The sequence below is a fragment of the Kogia breviceps genome, chromosome 20, assembly GCF_026419965.1.
Source record: "Kogia breviceps isolate mKogBre1 chromosome 20, mKogBre1 haplotype 1, whole genome shotgun sequence".
Taxonomy (NCBI): Eukaryota; Metazoa; Chordata; class Mammalia; order Artiodactyla; family Physeteridae; genus Kogia; species Kogia breviceps.
The window spans coordinates 4,322,068-4,345,483 of record NC_081329.1 but is presented as its reverse complement, the minus strand read 5'-3'; the positions used below and the strand labels follow the sequence as shown (position 1 = coordinate 4,345,483).

Sequence of the window (23,416 nt, the reverse complement as noted above, 5' to 3'; positions counted from 1 at the left end):
ACATATATCCACTCTTTTTTTGGATTATTTTCTCATATAGGTCATTCCAGAGTACTGAGTAGGGTTCCCTGTGCACTACAGTAGGTCCTTATTAGTTATCTATTTTATACATAGTAGTGTGTATATGTCAATCTCAATCTCCCAGTTTATCCCTCCCCCCACTTTTTCCCCCTGGTAGCCGTAAGTTTGTTTTCTACATTTGTGACTATTTCTGTTTTAAAAGTAAACTTTATGTAGGAGGGGCTCTATGGAGCGATGACACCAAGAACATTTCACTGATGGCTCCATACCAATCCTTCCCTGTGGCTACTTAATCTTTCAAATAGCAAGTAGTGTGGTGGTGGTGGGAGTCCTGGGGGTAGAGTTTGGTCTCCTGGTGATGGTCTCAAGGCTGTTTCCCTTCCCCATTTGAAACATCACATTTCTGAGAGAAGATTCATGCAAGCTCTTCTAGAGAGAGCCTGTGGGGAACCTCAGTTTCTGGTGTAGTTTATAGCAAGGGGCGAGGGGTCAGATGGGGTTCAGGGACTGAACTTAGGGAATCAAGACAGAATTCAGATCCTGCAAGTCAACAGGGCCAGGGAATAAAGACATGCTGCTTGGCCAGATCCTTCTGGTTGCTGAAAGTGGGGTGGCCATCTGTCCGCGTGTAGCCCTAATTCTGCCCATGGAGGCTGTGGGCTAAGATATGACGGATGATTCTCTCACAGGTCAGGGCTCGGAGACAAGCACCTTTCACAATGACAGGCGTTACATCTTTGCTCGTGCTTCCTCTCTGCTTCCCTTGAATTCCTTCGGACTCAAATGCATTTAATCCATTTCTGGTGACTTGTCTTTCATCCAGTTTACCAGTTTGAACTCTTCCCTTTCCCACTCTGTCAACTGTCAGTTTTAGTGATAGAATGATTATAAAATGACCCTTGAAAATGGAACCACAGCCATAAAGGAAGTAAGTGAAATTCACGGAGCACAAAAATTCTTGGGAAGGAAAAACAAACTGCAACAGGTAAACAAGCAAACAAACCTGCACAAATAGCAACAGGAATACGAAATAAATGGCTAACTGTGCAAGTAAAAATAGGATGAAATTCAAAAGCGAGATTTGACTCTAGTATTTGGTCCAACTTTAAAAATGTGTGAAATTGCAGTCGATACACGGGAGACACATTTCTGAGAATGGTATGAGTCAAACATCAAAGGAATGCTGAGGATTTAAGAGGTTTAATGAGAAGATCATACTGATGTTTAAAGGACTGGGTCAGTTTAAAATAGTTTACCTGTGATGAGAGGATTAAGAAAAGTCTTCTAGGAATTTATACTCTATTCTGGAAAATAAGACAGTTATAGAACAGCATGAGGCTACGGGCAATGGTGGCTAAATTGTGAGGTTTGGGCTAATCATTGTGTATCATTTCAGAGGATAGGTTCAATGGGATTAGAGCAAGTGGAAAACCTATAGTTAGAAAAAAAGAGAGTTAATCTGAATTTTTAAGGATTTATAGGAGTGAGATGGACATGGAGTAAGTATTTCTTATTCCACATAAGAAATAACAAGAGCAAATCTAAATATATTTAATTTGGCATAATATAATTTGATTTTATTGAAAAGAATTTCATAGTAAAGTGTCTTGAGATTTTGGAATATATTTGCTGAAGAGATTGATGTTGTAGTCTCTCTCTTTCTCTTTCTCTCTCTGTATGTGTGTAAGTATATATATATATATATATATATATAAAATATAACCTTTTATATGTAAAATTTATGTATACATTTAAATAAATATATATATTTTGTATTGTTTAATTACAATCATAGAGGAAGGCAAGAAAAAAATAATTCATTCTTTCTTCCTTGCTTCTATCAAGGTCTTAGTTGCCCTGCATTAAGTAAAGAACTGTGTTTCACCGAGTATTTTATATTTGTTTGAAAGTCATTTTTAGCGAAATGCATAGCCATAAAAACATTCACATTTCATGTACACATTATGGGTTTGGGGAGTGAAATAAGGGTGGCAGTCTTTTAAAAAATTATTCACATACTGACCGTAGCAGAGATTCTTTCTTTTAATTAAGAAGCTCACCAGACACTTTTTAAAACCATCCTCTAACTAGGTCCCTCGTGTCTTGGAACCTGTATTGTGAGTGAGGAGAATCGCTTGATACAAGCTTATTAGACAACTGAGCAGCTTGGAGCTTCCCCACTAGACCTTTCAGTAAGGTTTAATCAACCACAGGAGACCCTGATGAGACTGGCAATTAGACTTACTGTATTTTTAAAATGGAGACGCTGAGTTTCAAAGTATTAAAATGCTATTTTAATACAGTGATGACAAAATCAGAGGTACTATTGCAGCCACACATCAGAATCTGCATCTCCCTCCATCCTTGTAGCTCATTACAGTGTGTTGTTGAATTAACAAGGATTAATTTACCTCTAAATTGTCACTAGGAATTTAGCCTGATTCAATATTGCCATGTGAATGGGAAAAATAGTTGGGATACTTATAGATATTACACTGGAAACAATTAAACTCAGTTTTTTAACTTTCTATATGTCTGAACTGAATTACCATTTTTCTTTTAGTTCGCTCTTTTTAAAAATGTATAATTTACACCTATACGTGTATATAAACGTGTAAGTTGAAATACCTATATACATGTCAAATACTATATGGGCATAGTAAAAAATTCAAAATCTATCAAATATATTATTAAAGACAGCCTTTCTCTTCATTCATTAGGTTGTAAGTGGCAAGTGTAAAGGCAAATACAAATTAAATACGAGGCTTAGTTCTCTCTGTTGAGAAGAGACTTTCTCCTTTCCCTTTTCTTAAAGTGTTTACTTTAGAAAACTTGTAATTAAGTTCTTTCTCTATCTCTTTAAAATGTATGTAAATATTTTTAAAAGTTAAATAAGTCTCTGGCTAGATTTATCACCCAGGATTGTCTTTCTCAAGGTCTCAGGAACCATCTCTTAAAAATGTAATTATGAAGGAAGAAAGTACCTCTAGCTCCCAGCGTCTAGAGGGAAGGTGGAAGTCTGACCCTGGTGGGTACCTCACTCCAAGCCGCAAAGTACCCCTTTTCATAAAGATATTAGAAGTTTATTTTTCCTTTGGATAAATCCAATTAGCTAACCCAGATGGTTGCCACCACCGTGTGGGTGGGTGAACTCCGGGTGTGAACTCTATGTGACGTATGCAGCTGCTGAGTCCTCTTACTTGAGGACTAGTTGTGGATGCTGAGAACATGCGTGAAATGGGCTGTATCTGCTTGGCTCTATGAAAGGTGAGATTTCTTTTCGTTTTCACAGTCTCTTACTGGACGGTGTACCATGCACGTCACGTTCTGGTTTACTGCTTACTCAGTAATGAAACTGGTTTCTTTCTCTTCAACTGTAGTGGAGGTTTTTCTGAGTTGAGGGGAGAGATTTTGTGTTTTACTTCTATTTCTGCAACACAAACAACAGGCACCACTCTGATTCTTAATGGAGAAATTGTCTAAAACATCGGAGAGCTAAAAGATCCCCCCAAACAATTGGAGAGTTTGAACTGAAAACAAAGTTTTAAGTTTTCTAGTTTGACATGTAGAGTGTGAATATACTCTACATGTCAAACTACATGTATATTATCATCAAATGTAACCATCATCACTTATGTAATATATCTAGATAAACTATGTACATACGGGCAGACAGTAAAAAAATACAGTCTGTTTTAAATATTGTTTTCTTAAACAATTTTTTTTTATATATGATATGCATATATAAAAGTATACGCCATAGAAATGTACAACCCCCCAAATTATCGAAGCTAATGACACCAATGGAAACACATCTCAGGTCAAGAAATAGAAATCTGCCCAAACCTCAAAAGGCCAGCCCTCCCTGGTGCCTCATACAACAGCAACTTGTTCTTTCTTCCTCACTTCTGACTTCTAATATGACAGGAAATTGATCTTGCCTGCTTATATAACTGCAATCATACCGTGTATATCCTTTTGCGCCTGGCTGCTTTTGCTCAAAATTATTTTTGTAAACGTACACGTTTGTGAATGTGTAGGTAGAGTTCATTCATTGCATTTAGTGTACGCGATTTCACTTACAAAATATACCACAAGTTTATCTGTTCATTTCATGTTGATAGATTTTTTTGTTTTTTTTTTTCTGCTTGGGGAGCTGATAACTAAAGCCGCCAGAAATATTTTAAAAATGTCTTTTGGTACACGTGGATGCAACGCTGGTATATACCAGGCGTGGAATTGTTTGGTCACAGATCAAGTTTGATAAGCCTTGTTTTGCAAGTGGCTGCACGCATTTACACACCCTCTAGCACTGTTCGTGACTTCCTGTACTTCACATGCTCACCCAAACTTAGCTGTGAATCTCTTTTTGAGATTCACAAAAACGGCATTGGCCGTTCTAATGCATGTTTAGTGGTGTCTCATGGAGGTTCTATTTCAAATTTCCCAGATTACTAATGAGGGTGAACACCTTTTCATATGTTAGTAGTCATTTGTGTATCTTTTCTGTGAAAGGCTATCCCTTTTGCTCATTGTATGACTGAGTTGTGTATCTTTTCATATGGATTTGAGGGAATGATTTCTATATTCTGGATACAAGTCGTTTCTTGGTTATGTGTGTTTCAAGTGTCTTCTCTCATTATGTGATCTGCTTTTTACTTTCTTAATGCTATCATCTGATAAATAGAATTTTAAAATTTTACTGTAGTCTAATTTTATCAATTTTTTATGGTTTACATATATGCATTTACCCACACATTTATTTAGGATTTATTCATTTCTTTCAATAATTGTGTACTTTTAAATGTAGTCCTATGTATTTGAATTTTTATATGTGCTCATAAAATATCTTTTTAAAATTAAATGTTGTAATTGCTCTTGCTGGTGTATAGAAATAAAAATGATTTTCACATTTTGATCTTGTAAGTAACAAATTATCCAAATTCATTTCTTAGTTCTAATGTATTATTTGTAGATCCTGTTAGATTATCCACATTCATTAGCATTGATTCTTCTTGTAACAATATATTAGAGCTCATTTAAATTTTAGTAAACACAGAGTTCGATAATTTTTTAATGGCTTCAAAGTCTTTTATGATGCTGGTATATACCCACTTTTATGATACCCACTGGAGTGGGTAGCGGGGAGACCCTTGCAGTCAGATGCCTAGATTTGAATCATGATTTCACCCCTTACTAGCCGGGGGACCCTAGGAATGTCAGTTTACTTTCCTATGCCTCACTTTTTGTAGGGAAGATTCATTCGTGTTGCTCTTATAAACATTGTTTCAGTGGTGTGTGAATGAGTGTGAAACTCCATATTCAAATATTTCTCCAAGAAAATGGTACTAATTTACACTCCTACCAGCACTTTGCAAGAGTTCTTATTGCTTCACATTTTTGCCAACTCTTGATAAGGTCAAACTTTCATATTTTGAAACCTTATCAAATTTCAATATTGACAAGTCTAACCAATCGTAAAACAGTATATCATTATTGTTAGAGTTAGCAATTTTATGAATACTGGTGAGTTTAAGAAACTTTCCATATGCTTGATAGCCATTTGGATTTTCTGCAAATTGGTAATTTTCTTTGGCCTATTTTTATATTGGATTACTTTTTTTTTGAACATCTTTATTGGAGTATAATTGCTTTACAATGGTGTGTTAGTTTCTGCTGTATAACAATGTTTTTCTTATCAGTTTAAAGGGATTCTTTAAATATATTAAGTATATATTTTTTGTTGATGTAGATTATACATGTTCTTCTGATTTGTGGTTTCTTTCCTATTTTGTCTATATTGAATTTTCTCGTACAGAGATGACTTAATCTTTCATATTAAATTTTTTGTTTTATGTAAAAATTCCTTTCTAATCTTGAAATTAGAAGACACTCTTACATATTTTATTCCAAAACTTTCAAAGAAATGCTTTCACATATATGTCTTTAATGCACCTGGAATTTATTTTTGTGTGTGGTTTGAAGTAAGGATCTGATGTCATTTTGTTTTTCTACAGGAGAAACCAACTGTCCCAGAACAAATGATTGAAAAAGGCTTCCTTTTCCCGCTGATTTGCAATGGTAAGCCTGTCTTATATCAAGTTTCCAAACACGTGGGTCTCCAATCCCGAGCATCCTTGAGTTCCACTGGTCTTCTTGTCTATTCTTGCACAAATTCACACTATATTATTTATTATTATTTTATAATAAAACTCTTAGGTATCACTGTCATTTTTCTTTAAGAATTTTGGTCATTTTTGGACACTGAAATTTTTGTATACACTCTAGAGTCAATTTGTCAAGTTTCTCCTAAACAACAGCAAAAAATACAGATTGCTGGTTTCAATGTTGAAAGGGATCATTTTGGCTCTAGAGATTTTGGCAGAATTGACATCTTTCCAATGTTGAGTCTTCAATTCATATACCTCCTTTTGTTTTTAAAATTCCATGAAGTTACTGCACCTCTTTGCTGGAGCTTTTTGAGACAAATCAGTTTTATTTGTCATTGTAAAGTTGAATTTTTAAAGATTTATTATTGCTGTTGTTATTTTACAGGAAAGCAATAGATTTTTTACAATGGTCTTGTCATCAAACTTGCTGAATTCGCTTTTTTGTTCTAAAAGTTTGTAGATATGTTTAGATTTTCCATATACACAATTATAACGTGTAAATAGTGAGTTTTCCTTTCCGATATTTATGGTTTTATTTCTTTTCCTCTTTTTATGTCACCGTTTAGAAACTACAGTAGTAAGTACCCTCGTATGTTCCTGACTCTTATTTATTTTTGGCTGTGTTGGGTCTTCGTTTCTGTGCGAGGGCTTTCTCTAGTTGCGGCGAGCGGGGGCCACTCTTCATCGTGGTACGCGGGCCTCTCTTGTTGCGGAGCACAGGCTCCAGACGCGTAGGCTCAGTAGTTGTGGCTCACGGGCCCAGTTGCTCCGCGACATGTGGGATCTTCCCAGACCAGGGCTCGAACCCACGTCCCCTGCGTTGGCAGGCAGATTCTCAACCTCTGTGCCACCAGGGAAGCCCGTTCCTGACTTTTAAAGGAAAGGTCTCTAATGTTTTGTCAGTATGAGTCATGTTTGATCAAGGTTTTAGAAAGATACTGTCATCACTTTAGGTATTATACTCCTGTTCCTATTCTGCTAATAATTTTCTTTTTAAAGTGATTTAGAGAATTTGAATTTTATCCTATGATTTTTATATATCTACTGGGTTTTTTGTATTAACTTTTGTAAAGTAGATTTTATGTATCTACTTATGATTTATATATATATGTATTTATATAAATATATAAAATATTTCTGTTAAATATTTATATATTTTGATGTGTATTGGTTTGCTCTGGCTGTCCTTCAAAAAATACCATCGACTCATTGGCTTAAACAACAGAAATTTATTTTCTGATAGCTCTGAAGGCTGGAAGTCCAAGATCAAGTTGTCGGCAGGACCGGTTTCTCCTGAGGCTTCTTTCCTTGGCTCGCAGATGGCCACCTTCTCTGTCTTCACATGGCCTTTCCTTATGTGTGAGCTTCCCTGGCCTCTCTCCCTCTCTCTCTCTCTGCGTCTCTCTGTCTCAATCTTCTTATAAGGACACCAGTCATGTTGCATTAGGGCCCATCCTAAAGCACTTTGTTTTGACATAATCACCCTTTGAAGGCCTCATATTCATAGATAGCCACCTTCTGAGGTACTGGGGGTTAGGACTTCAACAAATGGATTTGGAGGGAACAAATTTCCACCCATAATAGGGGTTAATTTGTTGAATGTTTTTCATCCCACTAGCTGATGTCTTTGGAAACTTAATCATGATGGATTTTTAAAATCAACCTTGTTGCAGTATAACTCATAGGCCCAAAATGCATTCATTTAAAGTGTATAGTGGATTAATTTGGACAAATGCACACAGCTGCAAGGCCATAAGTTCAATCAAGGTGTACAGAGTACTCATGACTGCCGATGGCCTCTTCGTGATACTTCGCAGTATATATGCCACGTCTTCTTCACGCGTTCATTCATTGACAGACCCTTTGGTTGTTTCCATATCTTGGCTATTGTGAAAAATGCTGTTATTATGCCGTGTTAGTTGGGTACCCAGGCTAATTTTGTTGGACTTATGAACAAATTGGACTTCTGCATGCAGTCTCAAAACGGAACTCGTTCGTATGTAGGAGACTTACTGTAGACCTCTTTCAGGTAAAGACTAGCATGTGCGCATTTCTGTCCGCTGCCTGTGCACTGGGCCCTGGGGGTCAGACAGAGCAGGCCTGGAGCCTGGTCGGAACTCTTCCTTTGTTTGCTATTGTCTTGTGGGTCTCGTGGACGAAAGCCCTATAGGCTTTCAGATTTGGGTGTTTGGGGGGCCCAGCCCTCAGGTGGAAGTCTGAAAATGTGGGGTCCAAGCCGTTTATTCCTCAGGAAGAAGCTGGAATTTGTGAGCTCCCTCCTGCTGGGCACTGTGCTGGGGTGGGGTTTCTGGTAAGAGTGCGTCTCACCTTTCCTCCCCAGGTTGGGTTTCTCCTTGCTCACCTAGTGTGTAGGAGGCGCTCAGCTAGTGTCCAGATTTCCTTCAGAGGGAATTGTTCTGTGTGTAACTGTAGATCCAATGCATCTGTGGGAGGAGGTGAGTTCAGGGGCCTCCTGTGTTGCCATCTTGGACCGTAGAACAATTCTCTTTCCATTTAAAACTTTTTCTTAGCCATTCGTTAGATTTTCTTATTTTCATTTCTATATTTATTAAACTCTCCTATTACTATGTCTGTTTTAACCTTATGCTCAATTCTCAGTAATTTTCTCAGATTAATATTCAAATTCACCAAGTTTTTAGCTCTAATTGACTTCTTAGCCTGTTCAACTAATTTTTGACTACAATGACTTTATTTTTCAATACTCAAGGGTCTATCTTCTTTAAATATGCCTTTTTTAATAGTCTGTTGATCTGGGATTTTTATGTTTTTGATGAATGCCTTTATGCCTTAGGCAGTTGAACTCGTTGTATTGTTCATATCTGATAGTTCTGTTAGTTGTAGTTCTTCAGTATTTCTTTCTGCTGCCTGTTGTGTCCGCCGGTTCACACTAATGTTGGGTTGTTGGGAGAAAATCTTTAGCGAGAGTTTATTTGCAGTAAAACTTTTGGGCCATGTAGAGGGCATGACCCTCAAGAGAGGTGTTTTTTGTTGGTTTTTTGGTCTGTGTTTTCCAGGAACTACAGGTTTCTCAGCAGCTCAGACTATATTTAATGTTGATTTCTTGAAGTAGGGATTTCTAGATTATCCTTGAACTTCATGCCTCAAGCCTGTTGTGTTTATGAATTTCCAGGAGCTTTTGAATTTTTCTGAGCAGAGCCCAGGATAAAACAGGCAAAAACTATTTTTGGTCTTCCTCCATTAGTGGGGATTTTCTTTCTTTTCTATTTTATGCTTTTATTGAGTCTTCATCCAAAGTATATGTGAAGTTCTTAGTAAAAACTTCTCAAGGCCTCTTTGCCTGTCCTCATGTGGATTTTGACTCAAGCCCAAGCATACTGAGATCAGCAGAATCCCTCAGTCACAGCTTCAATTCATGGGCATCGCCATGTACTTTCTCTGAGGATTTTCTTTATATTTTCTAATTGGTTCTTTCCTTACTTGTAGATATCACAAACACACACGCACACACACACACACACACACAAACTCATCACTATTCTTATGCATTTCTAAGGTTTTCTATTGGGAGATTTTTTTATGGGTTCACCCAAGGTTTCTTCCTCCTGAGTTGGGGAGAGAATTGAAAGAAGGAAGCTTATTTGCTTGGTTGAGAGATTCCAGAGGTCTCCATGGAGTAGGTGGATGGGATTTCACCATTCTGTTTTGAGCAATTACCTCGTGAGACAGGTGGTTTAAGACAAGGGCATCTCGTGGCCCTTTTATGGTTCCCAGGACCCTCAAAGACCAAATGTGAAATAATGTTTTACCCACAGTCTGTAGATAGAGAAGCAACAGTTGCTGTATTCTTTCAAAAAAGACTTGGACTCTCTGGGCAGCTTGTAAATCTTCTGGGCAAAGAGTGTCATTTCCGTGACTCAAGGGCAGGACCAATACAGCAGGTAAGACACGTGCCAACTACCACACCTATCTTTTCAGTAAGAAAAAGGGGCTGAACAACAAAATAACCATTTTGCTACAATTTTCTCTTTGGCTATGCATCTGGTGGCTTGGGGAGACTTCCATTACATTACTTAGCATGTTACCTGATTCACATCTCTGCTATCAGATACTTTTAGTTATTTTTCCCACTAAGGTTAGTGGATAGAGTAGTATTTCTTACAGGTGTGCTCCCTTTGCACTAAGTCAAGATGCACCGGAATTGCTGAGTTCAGAAGTTATTGGATATCTCCTGTATCCCCAGTTTTTGTTTTATCTCTAATTAAGTTACAGTATTCAGTTAACAATATTATTTTTCTATTGAAAAATCTAATAACATTATTCAATATAAGCCTTCCTGTTATAACAAAGCAACATGTCTTATGTATAGACTTCTGTGAAACGGGGCTTTTCCGAATATATTGTAGGTATGAGCCGTAAATGTGTACCTTAGCTCAGGTAGGAGGGGAGCTATAGGAAGGTTTGGCCTTCTGGGTTATGACAATCTGAAGATATTTGGCCCACGGGGGAATATGAAGAAGAGAAGCTTATATTTCCTCTCTGATAGTAGCAGGTACCTTTCAATCAGCATAGTGGCCTTTGATTTCATAAGGAAATAGCCACAAATGAGAGTTAAACTGAGTTAGGAAGTGGAGCAAGAAGGCTTTCTGAAGACTTGAAATGACTAATATTTATCTGTCCATTTATTCATCTGAAATATATTTATTTCATGTGTCAGGCATTTCAATTAGGCACAAAATGTACAAACATGAGGAAGCTGGCTATTTTCTCAATATTTGCCATATTTTCATAAGACAATAAATACTGCATATATATGTAAGTAAATAAAATCATCAGGAAAAAATTCAGAGATGATTAAGCATAATGGAATTTATCAGTCTGGCCAGAAAGGAAAACAAAAACATTAGGGAAAGAGGGAGAAATATTTATATATGAAGATGTAGTCAAATAAAAGTGTTATTCACGGAAACTGAGGTAGTTTGGAATTTCTGAAGGTTCATAAGAGAGGGCTGAGAGATTAGATTAGAATAGCACGCGGAGAGAGTTAAACCATCAAGGGCCTAGTGTCATATGCTATGGAGCTGTGACTTTAATCTTGCCAATAATAGAAAGGCACTCAACAAGTTTAAAGAGAAACACCTCACTTGTACTGGAACGTACCATCCTTGCCTTTCATGCTATCTCAGACATCCAAGAATGGTACTAGACCTAGTCAATAATTACAACCCTTCTAAAACCGAAATTTCATGCACCCTATTCTAACTATACTTCCTATCATGACAGCTCACACTCAGTCCCCAAATCAGTAACGCCAAGATCCCTTAATCCACCGGTGTTACTATCGTTGAACTGTCCCTTACCTGCTTCATGTGCTTTGCTCCTTTACCCACCATGAATTTCATGGTCAATAACTATTATATGTCCTTTGCATATAATTTCAGATTTTTTTTTTTTTTGTACCTTGCTTGCTTATACTGGCTTAGCCAACCTACAACCTGATTAAATTCAATTCTCCACCCGGTTCCATGCCTGCATTATAATGGGGCTGAAGAAAACACAGTCATGTTGACTTGTCTCACTTTGAATTCCTGACCATGAACCTCAAGAGGGCTGCTTGGATCATACTGTGTGTCCAGAATTGATGGTCCCAAGAAGACAGTTTCATATCTTCTATCCTCACTCTCAGCTTGCTTTCTCTTACACTAAAAATTTTGAAGCAATCAGAAAAGACCTTCCATAGGCCGTGTCTTAACTCTGCTTTGTCTGTCTCCTACGCTTGCTCCTAACCTACGCTGCTTTTCTGCCTGTTACCCCAGATGGAATTCCTCGATAATGTCTCTACTTCCCTTTTCAGTACCATGCCGCTTCTTTGTTCCTTGAAATAGCTAACGCTCTGCACCCCATGCCTCTTCCCCTGGTCTTTATGAAACATGTTCCTATCCCATTTTTACCCTCACCTCTCCATCAAAATTGCTCTCAGGACTCACCAGTGACTCCACGTGGGAACGACCCTTGTTGCTTCCAGATGTCATCCTCTCGTATGACAGCAGTGTTGACGTGACAATGACTCCTTCTCCCTTTACTACTATTATTTTTCACACGGGCTACAACAGTCCACATCCTTTGTTTCCCTCCTACTTCCCTGGACACTCCTTCTCAGGCTCCTCTGCAGGTACAATGGAAAATGAGATTTTTAAAGTTTTAGATGACAGAAATAACTGAATACGTTTGTGTTGCGGGTATAAGCCACTGAGAAGTGAAAAATGTTGATGTAGGAAGACGAAGAAAGGATTGTTTGAGCGCCCAAGGCGGGATGGGATCCTGGGGGAAACATGGAGGAGTTGGTTTTGCAAAGTATCACAGAATGTTCATCTCAGTCGACAAATGGGAGAGTTGATTATGTAGAGCAGAAGCTGGTAGGTAATGGACGTGGTGGAAAGTCTGCTAAATGTTATCTTGTGATTGCTCCATTTTTCCTTGTGAAGTATGAGGAAATTCACTAACTCAAGGTATGGAGGGAGGGACGGAGGAGAAGCTTCAGGATGTAAACAGCCACGTGAAGTCAGAAGTCTGTGCTTCAGTCAACCCTAGAGGGACCTGCCCAATGCCCAGACTCACCGTGATCCGCAAGGAAGTACCCGATGGCTGTGCTCATGACAGAACCGACACCAAGCCTTAAGAGAGGAAGCTCTATTATTAATGGTCATAGCACTGAGGACACCCGGAAGAAAATGAGATTCTCCGCCTGGCAGCTGATGGTGCCAGGGCCATCAGAAAAGCAGCGGCAGGACGACAGGAGGGAAAGAACGTGTGCCTTGAATAAGGAGGCCCTACATTTCCTGCTCACCATCACCTGATCGGACCTGGTTCCTAAGCGGCGCTCGCAGATGCCACCAAAAAGGGAATTTGTTTTTCTAAGTTCATCACAGCAGGTTGTAAGGGCCCTTTGTCCAGCTACCCCTGTGAGTAAAGGGGTGCTGGTTAAAGAGAGAAGTAACTGGGGAGAGGCAGGCGGAAGGACCTCGGGGCGTCCCTGGGTCGTCCCTGTCGCAAACTGGTGAGTTCTTTCCTTTGTGGTCAGCTGGGGTTGAGGAAGGAGACGCTACGTAACTTACTGATTTGTGACCTGTTCTCCCAATTATTTTCTACCTCTACCCGGTGGAATGTAAGCTCCTCAAGGACAAGCATCTTTGTTCGTCTTTTTTTTTTTTTGCAGTACGCGGGCCTCTCACTGCCGTGGCCTCTCCCTTTGGGGAGCACAGGCTCCGGACGCGCAGGCGCAGTGGCCATGGCTCACGGGCTCAGTTGCTCCGCGGCACGTGGGATCCTCCCGGACCGGGGCACGAACCCGCGTCCCCCGCGTCGGCAGGCGGATTCTCAACCACTGCGCCACCAGGGAAGCCCTTTGTTCGTCTTTTTGAATGACCAGTGCCCAGTACAGCGCCAGGCACTATCTGACACAATAAGTATTTGCTGAAAAATGACTTGCACTTACCAAACTTCACTTTGGTACAGTTTTGTAGGGTTTGTAGAATCAGCGTGGGAACCAAAGAACGATTTCACGGTAACTCGAAAGCTTACGTTTCTCAAACGTGTTTTATAGGAAGAAGGTTTTCCTCTTCATTTTCTTCACATGACTGAGAAATCCAAGAGATAAACTAATTTCAATCACGGCTGGAGATGAGGCTTCAATTTATGCCATCAGAGCCCAGCTTCTGTCTTTCCATCGGGCTCTGCTCACCTTGCCTGAGTTTATTCTCAGATGAGCTGTCTCTGAGTGGGGCCCCTCAAGCCCCAAGTTGACCTCTGTCTTTCAACCTTTGATCCCAAGGCGGGGCCACTCCTTGGAAATTGAGTGACGAGCTCAAACTAAGCAGGAAAATGCACCATCTGTCTTAGTGGCTAGAGAGAGGGACGATTCTGGGAGCATTTAGCCATGCCTATTTTTTGTTCCTTCATAGATTCAGAACAATCAATTTGCATCCAATGGCCATGCTCTCCTCTTATACAGGAATTATTTCTGTAGCTTGTTCACCTGATGAGCTCCTATTTAGCTTTCAAAACCTTGCTTAAGTTTCTCCTTTGTGAAATTGTCTGCATCTCTCTGGATTCAGCCAGGAAGATATTTAGTACAAGTATTAGGGGAAGGATCTCTTTAATATAGGAATCTGTATATGGGCTCTAATATAGGAATTTGAATTTATCTGAATATGGTAGGACCTGGGAGAACAAAGGCTTGGAAGTCTGAGGCTGGGAGATTGGAGCAATGTGTCAGCCTCGGTGAAGCTGCTGATTTTAGGGACCGCAGAGAGGAAGTCTGTGGAAGGTCCGGAAATCTGTAGCAACATTACTGTCAAATACCAAGCTTAATGGTTTCTGCTTTCCTTCTTCCTTCCCAAACTCCCACAAGTTCCTGTCAGTGACAGATTCTAACCTGGCACCGTTCAGGCCGAGGGGTTTCTGGGAAATACAGTTTTCAACCTTAGAAAGGACCACTGGTGCTGTTGCCGGGATGATTTCCACCACCCTAAAGCGCTGGGATGCTCGGCTGTTCCTCCCCAGCCCAGCCCACCCGCTCGACAATGAGAGAGGCAATGCGTCCCCTGTAGTACCCCCTTTGCGGTCCTACTTACTTCTGTGGACTCCATAAATAAATATTTCTGTTATTATATCTCTTACATGCTATTAAAATTGTTTATATAATTGCCCTCTTCCCTAGGCTTGACTGTAGGAACCATTTTCTCACTCATTTTTATCTCCTCAGAACCTGACACATAGTAGACCCTTACATGTATCTGTTGAGCTAAAATATTGCCATAAAAATATTTTTTAAAATTGTAAAGAAAGGACCAGGATGTGACTAGACAACAGTAAAGTAAGGACAGAAGGATGCCATTGCTAAGTGTTGGAAGTTTTGTTTCTAGAAGTTGTACTTGTGATAGGGTGAAAATTCCGCTGCATATCCAGGAGAATGGTGGACCCAGACTAGGGTTAGAATAACTGGCTGTTGTTTGTTTGTATGTGTTTATTTTGAAGAAAAGTACCAAAGGCATAAACCTCTTGTTTTTATTAAGGTTGCAATTACCCAATAAGCAAAATGTTATCAGTCTCAGTCTCAAAACAATGACAGGCAAAAAACAGAACAAACTAAATATTGTACTCTTATCTAAGAGAATATTGCTTTCACGGTGCCTAACTCATTAAACTTAATTCCTGAGAAAAAATTAAAAATGGCTAATTTGTATGTGTTGAGCATTACATATTTAATTCGGAATGGCCGGGTCATTCATTCGGTAGCCTGCATGGCTTTGAGTTCCATTATTAGTCTGTCTTATCTTTAATTCTGATTTTCAAAAGCTGTTTAAGATACATCTGGTAACACGTATATTTTAATGCCAAAAATAATGTGCTACTTTCCTTTGAATGCGTCTTTTTGTCTTGGAGGATTTATCCTTTTGTCCTGACTTTAATTCTGAATTCTGTCACTAACTTGACTAACCTTGTCCAAGTCAGTTTTCTGCTCAGTGCAGGAGAATAAAAATAGGCATCTAATCTCACTCTTTTGGAAAACCTACAATAATGTTTTCAAAGCACTTTGTGTTCCTGAGGCAAAATGCACTATATAAACCCCAAATTTCATTCTTTCTAGACGTGAATGGAGACTAAAAGGAAAAAAGTCCAAGTGCAATGTGGAATTTCTTTTTCCTGCATAAATAATGAAAATGACATTTTGCACGTGACACTCCATGGTCCAGCGAATAAGCCAGTAAGGTCACATCCTCATTGGGTTTTAGGTATCCCTTTGCTTTTAGTTTGTCATAGATCACGTGTAAAATAACAGGACTTCCCAGTCCTCATGCTGCACCTTGTTCCTGTAGCCCTACCTGGGTCATTAATAAAAATTTTTGAAAACCTAAAGAGAAAAAAAAAAATCCTAAAGAGAGATTTTCCCCCATTTTTGATGAATTCGGAGTTAATTGCCCTAACCCTCACACTTTACTATAAACAGAAACCTGTGCCTCCTGTGCAGGACATACTACTAGGATTTCGTCATAGTGTTTCTTTTTTTTTTTTTTTGTGGTACGTGGACCTGTCACTGCCGTGGCCTCTCCCGCTGCTCAGCGGCCACGGCTCACGGGCCCAGCCGCTCCGCGGCACGTGGGATCTTCCCGGACCGGGGCGCGAACCCGCGTCCCCTGCATCGGCAGGCGGACTCCCAACCGCTGCGCCACCAGGGAAGCCCTATCCACATATTTCTTAAAAAATGTTTTCTTCCCAGAATAATTCTAGTGCATATATATATTCACTAGAATATATTATAATACAATAATAATTATAATGTATATAACATATTATATAATGATTATTGTATATTTATATATTAATAATATAATTGTATATAATATAATACTATATAGTATTTTCCCAAGTTTTGATAGCACTGTTCCCACTTCCAGCTGAGGAGTTTTGTTTCTGTGGCAAGTTATGTAATCGCACTGATTGAGTTCAACTGAAGTCCTTGTTATTCAAGCGCACCCGGATCGTTACTGCGGCTCCACAGATCTCTTCATGTCTTTTCAGCGTTTGACCCCTGAACGGTCCTAGACTGTTTTATTCTCATCAAGACCTGAATTCCCTCTCATTCACTAACTTCCTCTTCTATTTTGATAAAACAAACAGGACTCTCTCATGTTAACTCCCTGGGCGATATGCCTTAAAATGGCCTCCCGTTTTCTGCCCTTTGCCATGTGTTTCTGTCTCCGAGGAAGAACCATCCTGGCTTCCTTCCAAGTCTGCTGTTGGAGCAGCAGCCGTGCCGCGAGCTCTCTGTTCGATGAATCCCATGCTTCGCCCCGTGGTGCTCTGAATTGTGCAGGGAGTGAATCATCAAGGTGATGCGGGGGTTCCTGTTGTCATGACCATGTTCCCACCTCTCCATCCCCTCTTCCTAACTGCTTCAAATGCTTCCTGGGTTCGGTGCCTTCCATATTTCTCCTCTTCCTGCTGGGCCTGGAGTTTCATCTCACAAGTTACCCCCGCCGTAGCTACCTCTCCATCCTACTCTCTCATTGCATGATGGTATACTCATTTCTTTCCAGATCCGTCTATTGATAATTTTATATTGTTACCTCCTTCTCTGAGGTGACTTTGCCCTGCCTGTACCATCTACCATCCAGTGTTGAGAATAGAGTCAGGGATAAACATATCTCCTACGTACACAGAGTCTTATTTGGGCGGAATCTTTTCTTAAGTAGGAAATGAGGAAGGAAAAGATTAATGAGATACACTGGACTCAGGTGCTTCACGGGACACATTTTTCTACCCTTGTTTGATCAGTAGACCACATTCGGATTACTTGAAATGTCCTGAGATAAGTTCTTAACAAAAAGAGCCAAGTTACTTTCCTGTGAATTTGCAATGCCAATACTGTATTCTCAAGATAAAGATGAAAAGTATGTTATTTTCATAAGTGAAACCAGCATGTGTTAGAGATCGGGGTTTTGTCCAGTTTTGTATGGTCATCATTCTTAGACATAAGATGCGACATAATACCTCCACCACGAGCTAGTGACATTCGGTACAGAAAACTGTGAGAAAGGCAATGGTGGTTGTCGGCCCCTCTGTTTTCTTGAGTCTCCTGCACCCCAGCCAGTCACGGGACTTCCCAGTCCTCATGCTGCACCTGCTTCCTGTGGCGCTTTCCCTGGGTCTGAACGGGCCTGGGTCTTTGTTTGCCTGCTTTGTTTTAAACCTCACAGTAGACAATTTTCTGAACATGCACTTGACTTATTTTGACAAGCTTACATGCTGATATGATATTATGTAAGCGTTTACACTTAGCCTAGCATGCTTAGCAAGTGATTTCCAAAATCTAACACTTTAATATTAATAGTGGACCACTTTAGACATGAAGGCAGACTAAAGAGTAATGTTTTTAGACATGTTAGCTTTTCAGCAACTTTCAAGAGCTTTTCACTGGCTAAACCAGAGTTTCTTAGCCTAGATCTTTGAGAATCACAAGAGGATTCAAAGATTGCTTTCAGAGTACCAGCAACAATAAAAAGAGCTTGCAACAGTTAATATATGCATATTTAATTTTTTTTTTTTTTTCTGGAGAGTTCACAAGACGATTTATATTCTCAGTGGGATCTGAGACCTCACAACCTATGAAAAACTTTGGACCTGTTTTGAATAACTTCAAAAACACTTTTGAAGAGAGCCAACACCTATGCATGCAATAAAAACGGATGACACGTTTCAACGGTAGTTGTTTTCTCATCTCTGATGTAGCCACTCTTTAAACTACTTGATGTATACTGTATAAGAGTATGTGTTTCTCTACATAAATAGGTTGCCACAACTTGAAGCATTTATTTACTCCTCATCAAAGGATCTCATCCTTCACCAATCTGAGAATCTCAAAAATCTTAGGTTGTTTTTCTTCCCGAACTTAATTGTTGGCTCATCAGTTTCTTCTCTGAATAGGTCACAGTCACTAGTCTTTTAAACTAGCATTTAATGCAAAAAGAAACAAATCACAAAATGTGGCTCACAATATTTTATTTCGCTTATTTTTTAAAACCTTTTTTTTGATGGTGTTTTCAAATTCAGTGTTCCAAGAATATATTTTAAAACATATATGTAAGTTCTGAAACTATATTCACTTGCTCCTAAGGTGGAAAACAAAATGGAACTCAACTCTGACATCCCTAACCCACAAATGCGAATATAGGTTGCTTCCTAATGTTGCCTAAGGTATTGTATCTAACAGGAAACTGGTAGAATAAAAGATATTGTTAATTTTTACAAAATTAACTTTGCACTTTGTCAGTGCTTTTTATATTTGCTCCAGGGTATTTCTAGTTAAAACCAAGTCCCTCATTTGCAGTCGAAAAGGAGGCATTCCTGGCATCACCTGGCAGCCTTATTGGTTGAGCATAAATAGCTCAGTAGCGGTCCAGCAAAACACTACTAGATGCTCCCTTGGGCATGTTTTGAAGTTTTACTTTTTATTTTTTCAATATACAGAAACATAGGCACGTTGATTATAAAACACCTCTGAACTCAATTTGCTGCATATAAATTATTTTCAAACCCAGTGCCCGAAACATTTATCTGACCAGAGATAGTACTTATTGTGCTTAAAATCGTGTCTGCGCATACGAACTAAAAGTATCCACGAGAAGCTATTGTAAGAGTGTGCTTCTCATTTGATCCAGAGGTCTCTTCTGCTTTGCTCCATTAATTGTCACTGAGTGCAATTTTATCATAGTTAAAATGAATTCAAGCCTATTTCCCAGTAGCAATAATTCTGGAGGGTTGGAGAAATTAATATTCCTCAAAAACTAATTAATAAACTCTAAAAATCATTTGCATAAAGGATGTTAGAGTCTTGCAGCCATTATGTATTGTATGTGACTAATGAAAAGGTCCGTTTTCATTATTGCCTGCAGCCGGGGGGCAACAGGCGTGACCACCACAAATGACCAAGCAAAAGGCTAAGTGATTAAGAAATCACGTGGCGTTGTTTCATTGAAAGGATCACATTGTTTTTGCAGTAAGGTCTCTCAAAGGAGGGAAGGAAGGAGGGAAGGAAACAAGGGAGGGGGGGAAGGAGGAAGGGTAGGAAGAAGAAGGAAAGAAGAAAGGATGCAGACGCCCACCCATATACCGGGATGGTTTTTGAACCTATGCTTTGTTCTACCATAGATTTCAGAACTCTCCATGTTTATTCTGCTTGAGCCTGGTTCGTTTCTGCGTTTCAATACTATGATGCAGTAAGATGAAGTGTTGATTTCACCATAAACCTACATGCAAACAGGTGCATTATATAATACATATTTCTATGTTAGCAGAAATAACTTTCCCACTCTTCCTTTGTTTTGATGTCAATTTATTACAAGAAACTATTGCCTGGAAACAGAGCTATTGTGTTGTTCTGCTGATAATTAATGTGCCTAACAGCCTTAATATGTTAAATTTGTTTGACTTATTCGTAGAGCCCACCAACAAGCTCCAAAGAAGGGAGCATAACTCTTAGGAGACAGAAGATCCATTCATTATTTCTATTATAATTACAGTGAAACCATTATCGATAAATCAAACCACAATAATTATTCTTTGAAAAGGAAAGGACGTTTAGCTTTCTAATGTCCTGGAAGTTGCTGTGTGTAAAATCTGTTAGCTTGTTCACTCTCCAGCTCACTAGGACAGCCCAGAAATATCAAACGCAGCTTTCCACATCATTTCCTCCACCAAACTTCATTTCCACCATCCACCGTGGTGAAATTACAGGCCTTCAAACAGAAGGTACGGAACAAAAATCGTTTCATCTGAATGAGGACGTAACATCAAGCAAAAGAAGACAAAATGAGTTTTCGTAGCTTTGAAGACAGTCCACGGGAGGTAAAGTTTCCCCCCTAGCAGCACCTTACTGAAAAGTGTGCTCTCAGAAAGCATGTCAGTTAAAAGCTAGCTGAACATGAGTCACAGTTCTCGGATAAATCTTTTTACTTCCAGTTTTCTGACTATGTAGAAAATTACTTGAAGAAATAACATAGGAAATAAGAATGCTAAAGTCAGCAGTTGAAAATGGAGAGAGTAATGTTGAATTGCTTGGTTAAAGAAATGTACTGAATCTGCACTAATACGTTACATTGGACTCCATATTTGAAGTTAATATGACAAGATTATGTCCTTGTTTTTAGCTGTGGGCATAACGGTACTTGCATGGACCCATATGGAATCAGGAGCTTTTTTTTTACTGTACCTCTGCAGAATCTCTGGGCTTGGGGAAATGATTGTTTTTGGCTTAGTCTCTTCCCTTAAAACGCCCAAGGCTCTTTGTTAAATGTGAATGACCTCATTTCTGACTGCTGCGCGCCAGGTCACTCTGTCTGCTGTTGTTATTTCCCTAAAGTCGACACAGTTACTCCACATTGTTTCAAACTGTGTTTCTGTATTCTTAAATCTTTTCTTCATACCGCTGTGCTTATAGCCATTATAGGGCATTCTAGGAGAAAAGCACTTTTACAGTCTTACAAAATGTAACAGGAAGAATACAAAAATTACTTCATTTGTTACACCACACAAAGTGGGAACGTTTGCTTAAGAATGTCCCTAAAGAATGTTGCTGAATATTTGCATCAAGAAAAATCTGTTTAATTACAAAATAGCAAAACAATAGTTTCAACATTAGACTAACATCCTGGGTTAGCAGTGGTTTGAATAACCCTCCAAAGAGACCTAACGTTCTTACTAAAATAGACAAAAATGCTGCCTTGTCTACATTGAAAAAGAGGATAGAGACAAGCCCTAGTTTACAGGCCTGGATTCTGGGAATTATATAGAAACCAATTTAGAAGAAACAACAGAATACAGAGTTTTAGTTCAAGAGTTGTAAAGGACTGAGTGGTAATTCAGTGGGTTAGCACATTCATAAAAATAAACTGCGCATTTCATATACTCAGGGATCTTTCTGGAGTAATCAGAAATCATTTGGATTCTCATTCTTAAAAATATTTTAGATTAGGTTATCTCTAATGTATTTTATCAGATTTTATTACTATGACTACAGGTTCATTGAGGGATAAGCAGAATGTTAATTAATATGTGCAAATAATATGGTATTTTGAGTACATTAGGTATATCCATGGTTTGATGCTTTTTTCTTTAACTATTTTTTAGAAGTATTGATATTTGCAATATCAATTTTTTAGAAATGTTGATATTTGCAACATCATTAAGGTGAGTTCAACGATGGTGTTAAAATCTACATATTATGTCTTACATAGTCAAAATATAAAATTTAAAGTTTGCTGCTTCCCACCCACCCCTACTCAGTTACTAAAAGTACTTCAAAATATTTATCTGTTTAATTTAAAAAATTTGTATGCCTTGCAAAATTTTCTCCCATCCAGTAGGTTCTCTTTTTGTTTTGTCATCGTTTCCTTTGCTGTGCAAAACCTTTTACGTTTAGTTTGCTTTAGGAGACAGATCCTCAGAAATATTACTACAATTTATGTCAAAGAGTTTTCCTTCTATGTTTTCTTCTAGGAGTTTTATGGTTTCTGGTCTTATATTTAGATCTTTAATCCATTTTGAGTTTTTTTTGTATATGGTGTTAGAAAATGTTGTAGTTTCATTCTTTTACATGTAGCTGTCCAGTTTTCCCAGCATCACTTATTGAAAAGACTGTCTTTTCTCCATTGTATGTTCTTGCCTCCTTTGTCGTAGACTGATTGACCATAAGTGTGTGGATTTATTTCTGGGCTATCTATTCTTTTCCACTAATCTGTGTGTCTGTTTTTGTGCAAGTTCATACTGTCTTGATTACAGTAGCTTTGTAGTATAGTCTGAAGTCATGGAGTGTGATACCTCAAGATTTGTTCTTCTTTCTCAAGATTGTTTTGGCTGTTCAGGGCCTGTTGTGTTTCCATACAGATTTTAAAGTTATTTGTTCTAGTTCTGTGAAAAATGCCATTGATATTTTGATAGGAACTGCACTGAATCAGTAGATTGCTCAACCTCTCAGCCTACCAATATATTTGACTCCTCCATATAAAATATATTTTCTATGTATAGTTACTCCCTTTTAGTTTGCTACCCTACCTTTCATTCCTTCATCACCTCATCAAATAATGAACTATGTTTCTGTTATATAGTAGACCCTGACAATATAAAAATGACAAAGACAAAAACTCTATTAGAAGAAGTTCAGTCTAGTAAGGAAGACAGCCAGAGAATAGGAATATTAAACCTACTGCCTGCACCAGACATATCAGTTCTTTTCTTTCTTCCCTGACTGCCCTTATATATATCCTCTTAGGCAAGGTATATGGACCAAGGCCTGGTAGGTGGCATTTTTCTTAAATTCACATTCTCTGCTCTGCTGCATTTTACTGGGTCATGGGTGAACACAAGTTAGATTGTCTCTTCCAGATTTATACATTTATATTTGGGATACAGAGACTGTGGGATGCAAATTGGGGTAATACATAATGTAGATGGTAAGTAAAGAATCTGGTCTACAAAAAAAGAAGGTAGATGGATGGAAATAAATACATAACATATTACCATGTTATAAAACAGAAAGAGAGAGAGACAGACAGACAGACAGAAGACACTACTTAAAGATGTCTTCATTCTTTTGAAGCTCTATTATACTTTGTCTAATGTAATCACATACATGTGTATGTATGTATGTGTAGACATCTATGAATACACACCATCATACACATGTATAA

The 23,416-nt window shown here is 38.7% G+C and overlaps 1 long non-coding RNA gene across 1 annotated transcript in view; it reads left to right on the top strand.

The window, feature by feature from the left end:
* LOC136793309 (uncharacterized) overlaps positions 1-23,416 on the top strand; it is a 211,661-nt gene that overhangs the window by 134,007 nt on the left and 54,238 nt on the right. The window contains exon 2 of the long non-coding RNA XR_010838444.1: positions 6,039-6,102. This is a non-coding gene — a long non-coding RNA (uncharacterized lncRNA). The remainder of the gene's footprint in view (positions 1-6,038; positions 6,103-23,416) is intronic.